Source organism: Nyctereutes procyonoides, unplaced genomic scaffold (genome assembly GCF_905146905.1).
Source record: "Nyctereutes procyonoides isolate TBG_1078 unplaced genomic scaffold, NYPRO_anot_genome, whole genome shotgun sequence".
Classification (NCBI taxonomy): Eukaryota; Metazoa; Chordata; class Mammalia; order Carnivora; family Canidae; genus Nyctereutes; species Nyctereutes procyonoides.
In genome coordinates, this window is record NW_026575052.1 from 25069921 (window position 1) to 25085232 (window position 15312).

Genomic DNA, 15312 nt, shown 5'->3' on the forward strand with positions numbered 1-15312 from the left:
AGTGATAATAGTTTTTCCTTTACAGGACTCATTTTTTTTAAAGGTTTCCTTGTCAGACAAAAGTATACTTCGATAATAGAAATGATAAATAGTTCAAGAGGGATGTAGATAAGGCAAACATCTTGATAGAGAGACTCAAATGCCTTGGGCTTGGGAAAAACCATCCCAGCTGACCTCCAAGGTCCCCTCTGGCACCATTGACCATGTGACATCTAGGACTACACACCTTTGGTTTGTGCAGAGCAGAAGCAGCTGTGTCCAGCAGAGGAAGCTCTAGCCTAAACTTTAGGAGGATAGGTCCCTTCATTCAATCATTCATTTATCAAGGGCATTCTATATGTTCACTGCTGTTCTGGGTACTGGAGACACAGAAAGGGGGGGAAAATAAACCAAAAAATCCTTGCTTTTGTGGAATGTCTATTCCAGAAGTTTGAGAGGGGACAGAAACTAGGTCAAGCCAATGAGGCACACCAGGGTGCAAAATTTAAGAAGGTAGTCACTGTCAGGATCATGCGCACCTAGTCTTAGCTTGAGCACTGTGCCCCATCCTGACCACAACTTGACATAATTCATCATTATGGGGGCCACAGACTTTGCCTACAGAGGGTCTAGTGTTTGGTCTTGGGTGGACCCCAGAATCAGAATTTTACCATGGTTTTCCAGACCATTCCATGCCCATCATGATTGAGAACCACTGAGTTAGAGTTAATTTTCACAGCCTGGCATTTTTCAAGGGCATCTATCTTCTAAGGACATCAATCAATGCTGATCAAACGATTTAACTGATAAGTGAATAAGTCAGTGAGTTGCCACTCACCATCATGACAAGGATTTCTCCTTTCTCATATGTGTTTATCAGATAGCATGGGCTGTTCTGAGCTCATTACACTTGTTGCCTTATAGTCTCGCAACCACCTACAGAATAGGTATGGTTACCATCGTGACCTCATTTTGCAGATGATGAAACAGAGACAGAAAGAGTTTGAGGAACTTGCCCCAGGTCACTGGAAAAGCCATGCTCCCAACCACTGCACCCTATTGCCTCTGTGGGATGGCCTTGGTGCCTGGATCCTTGGGCACAAGAGTCACAGTGAAAGTGAGTGAAGGAGGAGGTTATTTGTACCTTAAAGCTAGCACATAGTCTTTACTTCCACTAAAGTAATATATCCTGTCTCTTTCTCCAAACCATCAGGTCTGCTCTAGCTTCATTTTGCTTCCACGTGTATTAAAGCCATGACTATATAATAATGTCAAAAGAAGAATGCAGGTCCTCCCACCCTAATGCTGGGGTCATCTTGGGGAATGGTGGGGAGTGTGGTAAACAGAGAAGAGACCGTCCAATGTCTCCAGATCTGATTTATCAAAAGAATCAAGAAATTCAGACTTAGCATGAAGTCTCTCAATTTCTATATGGGTTCTAACTTATAAACACCTGTGTAGGGCAAATACATGCTTTGTAAAATGTGAAAGGCAAAGCTGGAGAAAAAAAGTCCCTCAGGATCTGGCCTAAGACCATTGTGTGACCTAGGACAAACACTTGGGTTTCTCTGTGCCTTGAATCTAAAGCCATAAGAAGAACATAAGAAAGCATCATTTAATCTTTCTTCAACTTTTAGTGACTGTTTTCTATATATTAAACACTGTGCCAGATGGTGAATTTTTTTAAGACTTTATTTATCTATTCATGAGAGACACAGAGAGAGAGGCAGAGACATAGGCAGAGAGAGAAGCAGCCTCTCCATGGGGAGCCCAATGTGGGACTTGGTCCCAGGACCTCAGGATCACGACCTGAGCCAAAGGCAAACCCTCAACCACTGAGCCTCCCAGGTGCCCCCCAGATGGTGAACTCAAAGATGAAATCAATGCACTTATCATCGAGATAGAGACAAGAACTGTGAGCTCTAGGTCCACGAGATAAGCGCCGCCATAAGATAAGAACCCAGGGGCACAAGGGGAAAGCCCGCAGCTCCGCCTGGAAGAGGTCACATTTTAACCAGGTTGAATGTGATTCTCATGGGAGCAAGCAGAAAGCAAATGACTTTCCCTTGATTCCCAAGATCTTTTATGAGTTCAAAAAAAGCACGCATGCATATCCATAAACAGGTTGTAGACTGGGCAAATTGATATCACAAACCCGAAAAACGCAGCTCTCTTTTGCATATTAATCACTTATCCACAAAACTAGACTCATTGGTCTCTCCCTCACCAGCCCCAACCTTGAGCTTTGTCTTCCTGGAGTCACCGATGCCCTGGAGCCCAGATTAGGTCTGCCTAATATCTCCCCATCCCAAGAAGCATCCCTCACAAGCCCCCGCCCCCGCCCCGTCCTCAATTCCCGCCCGCCCCACCCCCCACCCAGGAGACCTGGAGTCAACACCAGTGCCCTTCCCACCCCCCATCTGGGAGACCTGGAGTCACACCAGCACCCTGCTGTTCAGCCTTTGTCTGCTGCATGGACCCTTGCTGTTGCTTTCTCTCTGTTCCTCCTGCCTCTCTTCCAGTCAGTACATTGCTATTTCCAAAACCTAGATCTCACAGCATCATTTGTGGCTTTAAACCTGCAGTGGCTCCCATGGACCTCTGGCCACAGTAGAGCAGGGTGTCCTAGGCCCTTGGTTCTGGCCCTGCCTACCCTTCAATTCCTCACCGTCCCTAAAACAGACGCTCCCAGGCACCTTCTGCTCCTGCTGCCTGCCTTCCCAGCCCCGAACATGCCTGGCACTGTCCTGCCTCAGGACAGGCCCCTCTAGCTTCCTTGTGTGATCTACCTGCTGCATTCAGCTGTGAACCCAAGGCGAGGCTCAAGCAGTCTCTGGGGAAGGTTTCTCTGGCTGTCGGGCCCCCCTCCCTCCTGGGACACAACAAACTGGGGAGACAAGGCTAGAGAATTAAAACTGTGGGACAGGTGAGGTTTTGAAAGTTAAACAGAGAAAAGCCTTTCCGAAAAGTCACTTTTGCAAAAGCCTCAACCCAGAAAGTCATTTTGCAAAAGCCTCAACCCGGAGAACTCTGCCACCAAGCACAGAACCCACCCTGCAGAGAGAAAGAGAAAGCAATTTCGCATGTTGGAAAAAGGCCCAGGGCAGAAGAAATGAAAAGCCACCAGTTGGCAGTAGGTGCTACAGAGGCTGAGCAGGAAACCCAGATCGAATGGGAGGTTGGGCTGTTTCTGGGCCGCATATGGGCCCCAGCCCTCAGCAGGCTGACACTCGCTTCCGAAGGGCTCCGACAGCCACACACAGGGCCTCCTTCTTGGCCAACTAGTGCGGAGGGGGGTGCGCACGCAAGGCTGGCTCTGGGCTGCGGCTGGCAGGCTAATCATTTCAAGGCAGAGCAGGCCCATGGCTGTGTCTCTGTCACCCACAGAAGGAGGTGACAAAGGTCCCCCTTTGTGCATTGAACATCCAGACCTTCTCCCTATAAACCAGAGCCTCAAACTCCAACACCAATATGTCACCTGGCAGGGACAGGATGAGCACGCTATGGCCACCACAGCTGGCACTCTCCCGCTCAGCTCCAGCTGATGGTAGCCAGATCTGGATTTTCCTAGAGGCGTCAGATATTGGCATTTTCATGTGAAATCTTTTGTTATTAAAATGTTTGCTCAGTTGTTTTTTTTTTTTTTAATCCTACGGTACAAAACAAAGAAGGCCACCAGTGTCTGAGCTCTGATGTGCAGGCTCAGACTAAGCGCATTTAATTCAGACCAAATAAATATGACCCTTAAGTCCGCATTACTCCTTGGCTGAGAATTAAGATTCTGTCATTGAATTGGATTTTTCTTAAGATTGGGGTATTTGGCTTTGCGGGAGATGGGGCTTCAGCAGGCAATAATCTTCACGAGTATTTCTCTGGGCATTCCATGTGCATCTGTAGTTTCACCTGAGAGCAGCGTCCAGAGCATTGTCTTTTGTTTTAATTTTAAGAATGAGAAGCGCTCTGAAACCTCAGAGAGGTTGGACTCTACGCCACAATTCTACAGTTTGGGGAAACTGAGGCCCAGAGAGAGACAGGCTTCCGAGGCCCCCAGAGCTGGTTAGAACCCCCACTCCCAGCCCCCCTTGTTCTACCCTGGCTCTGCACCCCCGCACCGCTGCGTGTGAGGTTCCTTGGTCCCAAAAGGAAAGCCCACCAGGTTGCCAGATGTGCTGGGCTCCAGGGAGCCCAGGGAGTGGTGGGCCCGCGATGAGCAGCAGGCCTCGCTGGGGTGTAACCTGGCCTTCTTGTCAGGCCCAGCATTCCCGCCCACAGCAGACAAGAGGCCAGCGTGGAGGGGACAGATGCCTTTGGCCTGTCCTCCCCGTCTTAGGCACAGTGACGCCCGAGTGCCGCTCAGCCCGTGTTGAGGGAGACACATCTCTACCTTTGCTGGGTCCTGTCCCCCCCCTCCTCCCCTCTCTTTGGGGGGGTCCCCTCATTCCTGAGGGGAACTGTTGGAAAAAAACACCTGAAACCCGCATCTCTGCTTTCCGGTGGGCGCCTGCATCTCCCTCGGGAACCCGCAGAAGAAGGGGCAATGCCACACTTGGCTTCTAATGGGGGGATGGCAGGCTGTTCAGCTGGGAGGGATTCCTGGTTCATGCCAGAGGACACCTCCCGAGGGACCCCTTGCTCCAGTTTCTGATAAAGTTGCCTTGAAGCTCAAAGGGACTCTGGCTGACTGGGCCTTGCTTGTCCTGCATGTCCCGTTGATTCTCATGTCAGCGCAGACCCTGGCTACAAACTCCCTATTTTCACTCTAAATAATACACACGTACGTGTGGGCAGGGGGTGTATGAGACAAGAGAGAGAGGAGCGGAGCGGGAGGGAAGCCCCTACTATGTGCTCAAATCGACAGTCACCTATCCCTCAAAGTCGCTTTTAGTATACCCATTTTCCAGATGGAGACTTGAGGCCGCTCTCCTTTTCTCCATCCCCTGCCTCCGTGTCCTTCCCCTCCTGTCCACTCCTCCATTCCCGCATCAATGTCATCTTCATGTGCCATGTCTGAGCAGTCCCGGGGCTGCTGGGTGCACACTGCTATCACAGGAATGTGAGGCTGCAAGCCTGGAGCTGGTGTCACCAAGGGGACTTTGTGGCTGGATGGACACCTGGCCTTGGCAGCTCCTGGGGATTCACAGAACACCACAAAATCCCAGGGGCAGGTGTAGCTCTGACACAGAACTCCACTCTGGAGCTCAGCAGCCTGGGGGAGAGAGCACCGGTTGGCTGTGCCACCTCAGGCTAGTGGAGCAGCCTCTCTGTACCCATCAAGTGGAGTAGTGCTAACTAGTAACCAGTACACCAGCTTAGGGTTGGTGCAAGGATGAACCTGAGTAATGGAGTGTTTGGAAGCTTACAGAGACCACACATGGTACCTGAAATGATTTTAGGTGATAGGTCATTAAATAACATTGATTCACACGGTGGATACATTATGTCTTTTTTTTTTTTTTTAAATAGGCTTCACACCCAGCTAGGAGCCCAAAGCAGGGCCTGAACTCACGACCCTGAGATCATGACCTGAGCTGAAATTAAGTCGGATACTTAACCAATTGAGTCACCCAGGCCAGCCCCCATTATGTCTTTTTAAACTCCCTTTAGGGATCCCTGGGTGGCGCCGCGGTTTAGCGCCTGCCTTTGGCCCAGGGCGCAATCCTGGAGACCCAGGATCGAATCCCACGTCGGGCTCCCGGTGCATGGAGCCTGCTTCTCCCTCTGCCTATGTCTCTGCCTCTCTCTCTCTCTGTGTGACTATCATAAATAAATTTTAAAAAAAATAAACTCCCTTTGGACCCTCTTAATTACATCACACAAATGTCTATTGGATGGCACTGTGTCTTTAATACCTAACAGATAAAAAAAAAAATACCTAACAGATACTGAGTATTTTTGTTGTTTCCTTCCTGTTTTAACAAAAAAGGGAGTATACTTTGGCCTTGAATCTATTCCAGGTGGCAATACAAAGGTAGAATTTAAGAACTATTTTCTTTTGATTAAAGCGATTTGTATGGTTCCTAACTACACGTCTATTTATAGGAGTGATATGGAATTTGCTTTGTAAATAAATAGATCTAGGTCTTCAAAGCAGGTCCATTTAAAGAGGGGGAATATCACTAAGTAGGTAAGTTTCAGTGACACTCAGATATGGCCAAATTTATAAAGAGAGCCACAAGTGATGGAAGTTCTGAAATCATTGACATAATCCACATCAGGGGTTTAGCAGAGTGATTATGATTGCTGTTTTTGGTGTCCATTCAGGAGGTGCCATGGATCCTGAAAAGGAGGACATGTCCCAAACCCAGACCCCCTCTCTCGTCCCCTCCATCACCAGAATTCAGGCTGAAGAAACCGAAAGTCACTCACACTGGCACCAGAAAACTATGGCCTCAGCAATCCTGCAAAACAGGTGGGACCAGCTGGATGGCCTTTCCAATTCTAGGATCAGAAAATCCTTGCTTGTGTTTAGTCCGTCATCTTTCTCTGATGGGTCCAAAGTCAGATTCTCCAATAAAATGTGACCTTTATGTAATGTAGCCCTGGGCTTCTCCTGAGTAACATCACTACAGAAAAATATTTGATGCAGAAAATCTCTGCGGTCAGGAGGTACACCCTTTTTTTTTTTTAATAAAGATTTTATTTATTTATTTATTTATTTATTTATTTATTTATTTATTTATTTATTCATTCATAAGAGACACAGAGAGAGAGAGGCAGAGACATAGGCAGAGGGAGAAGCAGGCTCCCCATGGGGAGCCCAATGTGGGCCTCGATCCCAAGACCCGGGATCATGACCTGAACCAAAGGCAGACGCTCAACCACTGAGCCACCCAGGTGCTCCCAGGTACACCTTTCTGATCTTTGGTTCCTCATCTGCAAAATGCTGTTCTTGATAATATCAACCTCATAGGGATGATAGATTCACTAAGATTATGGAAAGTCTCACCAAGTGTGGGAGCGTGATTCCTGAGATGCACATCAATGATGTGTGGACAAAGCATTGAGTAATAGTCACTCGAGTTTCTCTGTTGCACCAAGGAGCAATCTTAGTCTGGTACTAACATAGCCTGAACACTTCTCTGATACTTGCCAAATAACCCTTTCCTGAGGCAGAGAGCAAAGCCTTGGGCTCTTGCCACGGAGCGAGGTCCAGCTGGGATCCTAGTAGCGTGCTTAGAGGGATATGAAGAATATGTCCTCAGGTGAGCCCTGGGAACAGAACAGAAGCCATGGGGACAGCGCCATTTGAGCCATGCCCTGAAGAGGGAAGAATGTTCCTTGGAGTGAAACAGGCATGGGATAGTGTGCAGGCATGAGGAAGGGCAATTCCCTTAGAATTGCGGGGGGGGGGGGGGGGTGCAGGTCTTAGCCTAGTTTGTGATATGGATGCTTCCAGTGAGGCCTATGAACCCCTTTACAGGGCATATCTTTTATTTTAAATGTGATATGAAAATATCTGTATTGTTCCCATGGATTTTTAAAAATTGTGATAAAATGCACGTAATATAACATTTACCATTGCAGCCATTTTTAAGCATAGGGTTAGTGGCATTAAGTACGCACTGTTGTAAACCATGACTATCATCCATCTCCAGAACTTTTTTCGTCTTCCCAAGCTGAAACTCTGTTCCCTTTGAACACTAACTTCCTCGTCCCTCCTCCCCCAGCCCAGCCCCATTCTGCTTTCTTCCTCCGTGAATCTGACCTCTCTCGGTACCTCATCTGAGTGAAATCACACAGTATTTGTCCTTCTGTGCATGGCTCATCCCACTTAGCTTCATGTCCTCACGTTTCATCACAGAATAACATTTTCACAAGGATACAATAAAAAATAGGACTGCAAAGAAAACAAATTCTATTGAATGACAGTTATCCAAATAATTTAAAAAGATACAGTAATCCACGTGCTCCTGTTAACTTTTAAGTAACCGGATATAGAGGTGGGTCTAGTAGTTATAATTTCAGTATTATAATGAGTCTGTTTCAAGATATCCTATAACAACTATTACGTGGCATTTAATATCTGTGATTTCTATTTTTTTAAAAAGACTTTATTGATTTATTCACAAGACACACACACACAGAGGCAGAGACACAGGCCCAGGGAGATGCAGGCTCCATGCAGGGACCCCGATGTGGGACTTGATCCCAGTACCCTGGGATCACACCCTGAGCCAAAGGCAGACGCTCAACCGCGGAGCCACCCAGGTGTCCCCTGTGATTTCTATTCATGACAAAGACACACAAGTAGTGTTGACACAGTTGTAGTGTGTTGCCTATTTTCAGAACTGAAGGAAATACTACTTTCAGTCAGAAACTCGAACCCCAAAAAATGTGTGTGTGGGTATGTGCAAATTTTTCCTGTGCAAGCTCATGCACTCCCTGAATTTTCTCCATGGATCTTTCGGGGGTCTTCTCCTCTGTGAAACTCAAGTTAATGAGCCCCACCCCAAGAAGGAGCATTTTTATTCTCCACCAGCCATGTGGAACAGGGGAAGGGGCAGCAGGAGAGGGAAGCGAGCAGACTCCCTGCTGAGGGGGGAGCCCCACCCAGGCCTCCATCACAGCACCCTGAGATCATGACCTGAGCCGAAGGCAGACACTTCACTGATGAGCCACCCAGGCGCCCCTCTCTGCCAGCTTATTCCAGTCTTGGCTCAGGGGTGAGGCAGAGCCAGATTCTCCCCACTTCCACCTGAACCCAGACACAGACCCACTGGATGGACAGTGGTTTCTGGACCCCGAGCAGCCATCCTTAACCACCACCACCCCACCACCCCGCCCCGGGATGTGGGGTTTGTGCCACAGCCTGCAGAAGGAAGTGACTCAGATCCAAGACAGCCCGTGGAGCATCCCTGCTCTGAAAGCCCTTCCTCTCAAAGGCTCATTTCCATTCGTGGCGCAGCAACGCACCCCACACTCCGATGAAGATGAGTGGCTGAGACACTGGAGACCCTCCCCGAGTGTAGACGACCGTGTTCCCACCAACAGAGGAGACGCACTGACTGCTTCATAGGGTTGTTTCATTTTTCTCATCTGCAAACAGGCTTTGGATCGCCAACCTTTAATTAAGATGCAGTTTTCTTGTCAAAAGCAATGTGTTCTAATAAATACCATCTGAGCTGGGGCGGGGGTGCCACAGAAATTATAACTGTAGCTGAAAAACCATGAAGGCCTTCTGGAAGGGAATAGTTTCCATGTGCTTCGGAGAGGAGGACACGCCTGGTGGACCATGTTCCCCGCTTCAAAGCCAAGCCACTGGGCCTGGGGTGCTGCCTCCCCGAGTGGAAAGGAGGACAAAGAGAGGCAGGGCATTGGCTTAAATGGCCCCTGCCCTGGCATTTTGACTTGAGAATCAGAAAGGTTCAGGGAATGAGGTGACTGCAGGCAAGACCCATCGGCTTTGGAGGAAGGAGTTTCTAGAAAAGAAAATATTTCTGCAGACAGACATGTCTTAGCATCCCCGTGGCCATGCCCTCACCCCTTAGAACTGCCCGATAAAATCCAAGATGTCCAGTTACATTCGAATTTCTGATGAATAATGAATAGTTCTTCAGTGTAACTGTGTCCCATGCAATACACTAAAAATATACAATAAGTAAATAGATAAAAATTTTTTTTTTAAAAAAAGGGCAGTCCCAGTGGCTCAGCAGTTTAGTGCCGCCTTTAGCCCAGGGCCTGATCCTGGAGACCGGGCATCAAGTCCCATGTCAGGCTCCCTGCAGGGAGCCTGCTTCTCCCTCTGCCTGTGTCTCTGCCTCTCTCTCTCTCTCTCTCTCTCTCTCTCTGTGTGTGTCTCTCACCGAATAAATAAATAAAAATCCTAAAAAAATAATAATAATAAGATACAAAAAACAGTATCGTTGTTGATCTGGAATTCAAATGTAATGCTGTGTCCTGTATTTGTTTGCTAAATCTGGCAGCTCTATCACCCCTCAAACAAGATTCTGGAAGCTCTCCCTACAAAGAAATGCTGGGCCAGCCTGGGACACTTTGAGGTCAGCTTAGAGGGATCCTCACAGTCAGCACGGTGGTTAAGAACGTGAACTTTGGAGTCTTAAAGTCTTAACGTGGCTTCCAATTCAGGGCAGTGACTAAGGGTTGACCTTGGAGACGTTCCTTGGCCTCCCACTTCCCCATGTTTGTCCTCTGCAGAACGGGGAAGACTGAAAATCAGTCTGATGGGACATTGGATAAAAAAATCCTGGTTATTTAAAAATTAGAGCACTTCCCAGGCCAGTTGTTCAACAGCTTCACACACACAGACACACACACACACACACACTGTCATCCTGCCACCACCCTGGCTCCTCCCCTACGTCCCCCAGACTCCACCTCTTCTCATCTTGCTACGGCGAATACCTGGCACAGACAAGGGCATCCAGTGTGCTGCCAGGGGTCCTTTCCAGTTGGCAGGTGTCATGGTTCCTGGATCGTTACCTGGATTGACTATCACTCCGGTTAGGAATACCCATCTTGAAAGGTTGTTTAAGGGCTAAATGAAATGATGTGGAAGACTGACTGATTCAGGACCTGGACTATAGATCTCACACACACACAGAGAATGAATGAATCCATATTCTACTTATTAGAAAGAGCTTTCGTTTTTTTGTTTTCTTTGTAAATAGCAAAGTTCTTCTCTCTCTATATATATATATATATATAGATAGATAGATAGATAGATAGATAGATAGATAGATGTAGATATAAATATAGATATAGATATAGATAGATATACACATATATACACATATACACAACATATACACATATATAGGCACACACATATGTGATGTGTGTCTTAGAATCACAAATCACATCAACTTTAAGAAATCATAAAGATGGGACACCTGGGTGGCTCAGTGGTTAAGTCTCTGCCTTTGGCCCAGAGCAGAATCCTGGAGTCTTGGGATTGAGTCCCTTATCGGGCTCCCCACGGGGAGCCTGCTTCTCTCTCTGCCTGTGTCTCTGCCTCTCTCTGTGTGTGTGTCTCTCATGAATAAATAAATAAAATCTTAAAAAAAAAAGAAATCATAAAGATCATTCCAGTTCTAGTTCAGTTCCTTCCCTTTTACCCAAAGGAAAGCTGAGATCTGGCTTAATTTACTTACTTATCTCAACACAGCCAACTCTATGCATTGGAGGAGAATGCTTTTGAGGAATCGTCGGAAAGATTTTCTTGCTCAAAAATATCCCTTTTATCAAGAACTGCCACAGAGCCTGAAATTCCACCATTAGCATTTTAACCATCTTTTAAAATCAAGGTTTACAAGGTATTTCTCAAAGCTCACTCTCTTTAAGCTGGCAGTGACCCAGGGTCATCCTGAGAGACTTGAGTGCTCGGGAGAGAGGGGGTGGTAGGAAGGAGATTCTAAAAGAAGCTGAAAGACACATGTGGCCGACTTTAAAACTTTGTGACAGGCGAGCTAGGCATTAAATTGTTCAACTGTGACAGTTGTACGTTTGTGCTGTTGCAAAATACAGGAGGACAAAAAGCATAAATACTAACTGATCATTTCATTCAAAAGAACTCCGACGAGAAAGCCAGACCCCTTGATGCTGTCTTATGCTAAACAAAGCTAAAAGCCTCTCTTAGATTGTTGGCCAAGGGTTTTTTGACTGGGTGGATGGAAATGTTTTTTTACAGATCTACAAAGCGTGGATGGTAAAACAAAGCCTCAAAATGTCCAGGAGCAAAAATGTATCTGGGACTGTATCTGTTCATATACACAAATTGGTTCCGCCACTTGGGTGAGTTGCTCACCGTTGGAGTTCAACATCTCTGGTGTCTGGATGTGTCCTTATCTGCTGTCAATTAAATTCAGCCCACCTGTGTGTTATTTTGGGGACTGTTGGTGAGGGCTAACCAGTTGCTGGTATCAACCAGACGGTTTTCTCCAAAACAAAAAAAAGCAACCTCCTCCGATAATTTGATTGGCTCAGTTTGGAAAGATCAGCATCAAAGGACAGAAGAAACTTCTAGAAAATAAGAGGGAGAAAATTCTGGCGATTCCTTCTAACACCAATACTTGTGACTTATTAATTACCAATGGATGATCACTAAACACAGTGAGATTTTTCCCATCAGAGTCTAATTAGTTTCATTGTCTTCTCTCTGAGTTCTATTGTATTCCATTCTACCCATCGGCTGCCTGTTTTAATTAATTTTGCACTGCATTCAAAGGTTTTGCTTTTGTGCCTCTCCGTTTGATTTAAATTCCTTTTTGCAGATAAATAAATAAATAAATATCAAAGCTAATGAGGCTCTGAAGATTCGAGATGTAAATATCATATGCAGATTCTTTTTTGGGTCCCAGCTCAGCGGAAGACCAAAAATAACACTTGGAAGTTTGATTAAGAAATCTCAGGCTCCCCTTTCCAGGCCTCCCTCCAGACAATCTTTCTGCTGGCAATTTCGGTTATTTGACAAAAAATCATGCCCCACACACTCAAAACCCCAGAAGCAAGTTCCTTTCAAGAAGAGCTCAAACGGGCAAAAGACTGTGCTGAGCTCCTGAAGATCCGTCTCCAACTGACTGACTCGTGTCTATCCTGAGAGGTGTCTATCTATGTGTGTGTGTCTATGCACGAACTGGCACTCTCATACAAATGCACATCTTTCACACACACATGCACTCACAAACACACACATCACAGACATATGCACACGCAAGTCCATACAAACGCACACTCTACATTCACACTCTTTCACACATCCACACATTAAATGCACACGTTCACACACACACTTTCATGCACATTCACACACATGCACAAAATCACACACGACTCACACAAACTCGCGCACACATTCTCTCTCTTTTTTTTTAAAGATTTTATTTATTTATTCATGAGAGACACAGAGAGAGACAGAGACACAGGCAGAGAGAGAAGCAGGCTCCATGCAGGGAACCCGATGCGAGACTCGATCCCAGGACCCCGGGATCAAGCCCTGAGCTGAAGGCCGACGCTCAACCACTGAGCCACCCAGGTGCCCGTGCACACATTCTCATACACATCCATGACAAACACATCTTCACACATGCACACAAACTCACACTCATATCCATACATACACATGTGCATCATCCACTCACACACACACTCATTCACCCATAAGCGTGCACACACACATTCTCTCACACGCGTGACACATGTGTATCATGCTTTGGCCAGTCCAGGTTTCCTGTTTCAATCCTATGCCTTCAACATCCTCCCAAAAGACATCTCTGCCAGACACCCCAGGACCCCCCCACTCCTGTCAGGTGCACGTAGGGCTGCAGAGTTATTAAACTGTATCCAAAGAGCCTTATATTGTGCAATCTGCTTTTACCCGGTATCCTTTACGGAGAAAGTCTGATTCATTTCCCAGAAATGCTCATCTGCTATTAATCTTTCAGGATATAGTTAGTGTTGTGATATTTTCAGATATTGTTTTCGAGTGGCAGGGGGAGGGGAGGGCGGATTTCACATGGCTGTCCCCTGGCAGTTTCTGAGCTTACTGGGTGCTTATAAGCGGCTCAGAATTGTGTGACAGCATTTCCATGCAAGGGACTTACAATCATGTTTCATTAATTCGACGTGAATGAAGCCTCATTTCTGGCCTTGAGGAGCTTAAGATTTATGTGAAATTAATAACAGAACAGATGTCTTCACAATTTGGTTCCTCTGGAAAAAAAAAAAAAAAGGAACCTGATTACTTTGAAAACTTCAATGCTTTAAAATGCAGACCCAGGGAGTTTTTACTCTGGGGTAAAGAGTTATGCCTTGATATCGTCCACATCGCAGAGCTAAGTGGAATTTAAATGTCAGATTTATATTAAATAGTCATATTCCCCATTATGACATATAATAAACAACAGCTTATTACTTTCATTAATAAGATGTGTTGGACATTTAAACTAAAGCTTCCAAGATAAAGCCGGTACCTCATAAGCAGGAGACACTGGGGAGGTGTGGGAAATATGCAAGCAGCCTGGTTTTTTAGCTTGGTTTCTGATAATTTAATCATTGATTCCTCCTAGGAAAACAAAATGCATCTGTGCTCACACAAAACTCACCACTTTATAAAGGAGTTGAGTCATCTCCCGCAGACATGTGTGCCGAGGGCCAAATGCTCTCCATTTCACAGGACATTTTAAGTCTTGCCTCTTTATTTTATTTTTTCCTCTTGCCTGAAATCCTTTCCCTTTATCTAGGCTTCTGTAGTGCTGGGTGCCTCTCCGGCTGAATTTTAACACTCCTCCGGGCTCAAGTGTGTCCACACACCAGCGGGAGGGGGGCTGGGTTTTTACTTCCCAAAGTCCAAGGAGGATAAGTGTGATAGAAATTTCCCCCCTGTGGGCCTGTTGTTCTGGAAGTGAGAGAGAGAGAGCTGAGACCCCCAGGCACCAGGCAGTTCCCCTCCCTCTGGCAAAGCAAGTTAATGAGGTTTGCAGGGGGTGGGAGGTGTCAAATGGCAAAGCCCAGAGTTAACTATTAGGTTCCAGAATCCTTTCCCCATAACAGCTGTGATAACCCTATTCTCTATTCCAAACCAGCAGTGGGGGGTGGACTTAGAACCTTCCCCACATTCCCCAAGAGAAAACAAGAACATTGAGCCAAATAATCTGAAAGCTTCTCCCTTTAGCATGCTCCATCTACTCTAATCATTGGCTTTCCTGATACTTGTCCTCTTACTTCTCCTCTTGCCCTCCCTCCCTCCACACCTAGACCAGGTTGGGGATCCTATAGTCCAGTCACCTCTGCTGACTGACCCCCAGGTGATGGTCCAGAGAAGCTTGAAGGAGATGTGACCAGCCCCAGCACTTCCTAAGGGTGTGTGGCATTGAGCAAGACACAGAGCTTGTGTCTCCTCATCTGAAAGGGGACAGAATCACTCCCACCCAGGACTGTTGTGATGATGATGCTATGAGCTGATGCATGGAGAGAGCTTGGCACTAAGGCAGCTCTCCACAAGTTGAGCTCCTGTTAGAATTGTACAGCTCCTGGAAGGATGACAAGCCATGGTCCTGCAGAGGTAGCCAGGAATGACTTTAGGAGCCTCTGCAGACTGCCACTCCCCACCCCATGCAAAGAGGATTATCCAAATTTGTCCCTACTCTCGGCTGATACTGGGTTGTGAGCAGTGGATGGGCCCCATCTAGGAAGCAGGATAACTCAAAGTCGGGCATCTGTCTCCACAGGTGTGCATGCCAATGGCCCTGACAATGCCAGACCTTCCACTTCTTCAAGGAAGCCAGAAATGGTGGAACGCTTTTATGTCAAGGCTTCCATGTTTCAAATAGAGGGCACCACTAGGCCACAAACCCTTATCTGAAACTGTTGGGTCCA

At 46.6% G+C, this 15312-nt stretch overlaps 1 long non-coding RNA gene across 1 annotated transcript in view; it reads right to left on the reverse strand.

Moving 5' to 3' along the window:
- Positions 1–14297, reverse strand: part of LOC129514268 (uncharacterized) — a 30067-nt gene extending 15770 nt beyond the window's left edge. The window contains exons 1-2 of the long non-coding RNA XR_008665368.1: positions 14040–14297; positions 13539–13647 (exon numbers count right to left, since the gene is read on the reverse strand). This is a non-coding gene — a long non-coding RNA (uncharacterized LOC129514268). The remainder of the gene's footprint in view (positions 1–13538; positions 13648–14039) is intronic.
- Positions 14298–15312: the final 1015 nt, after the last annotated feature.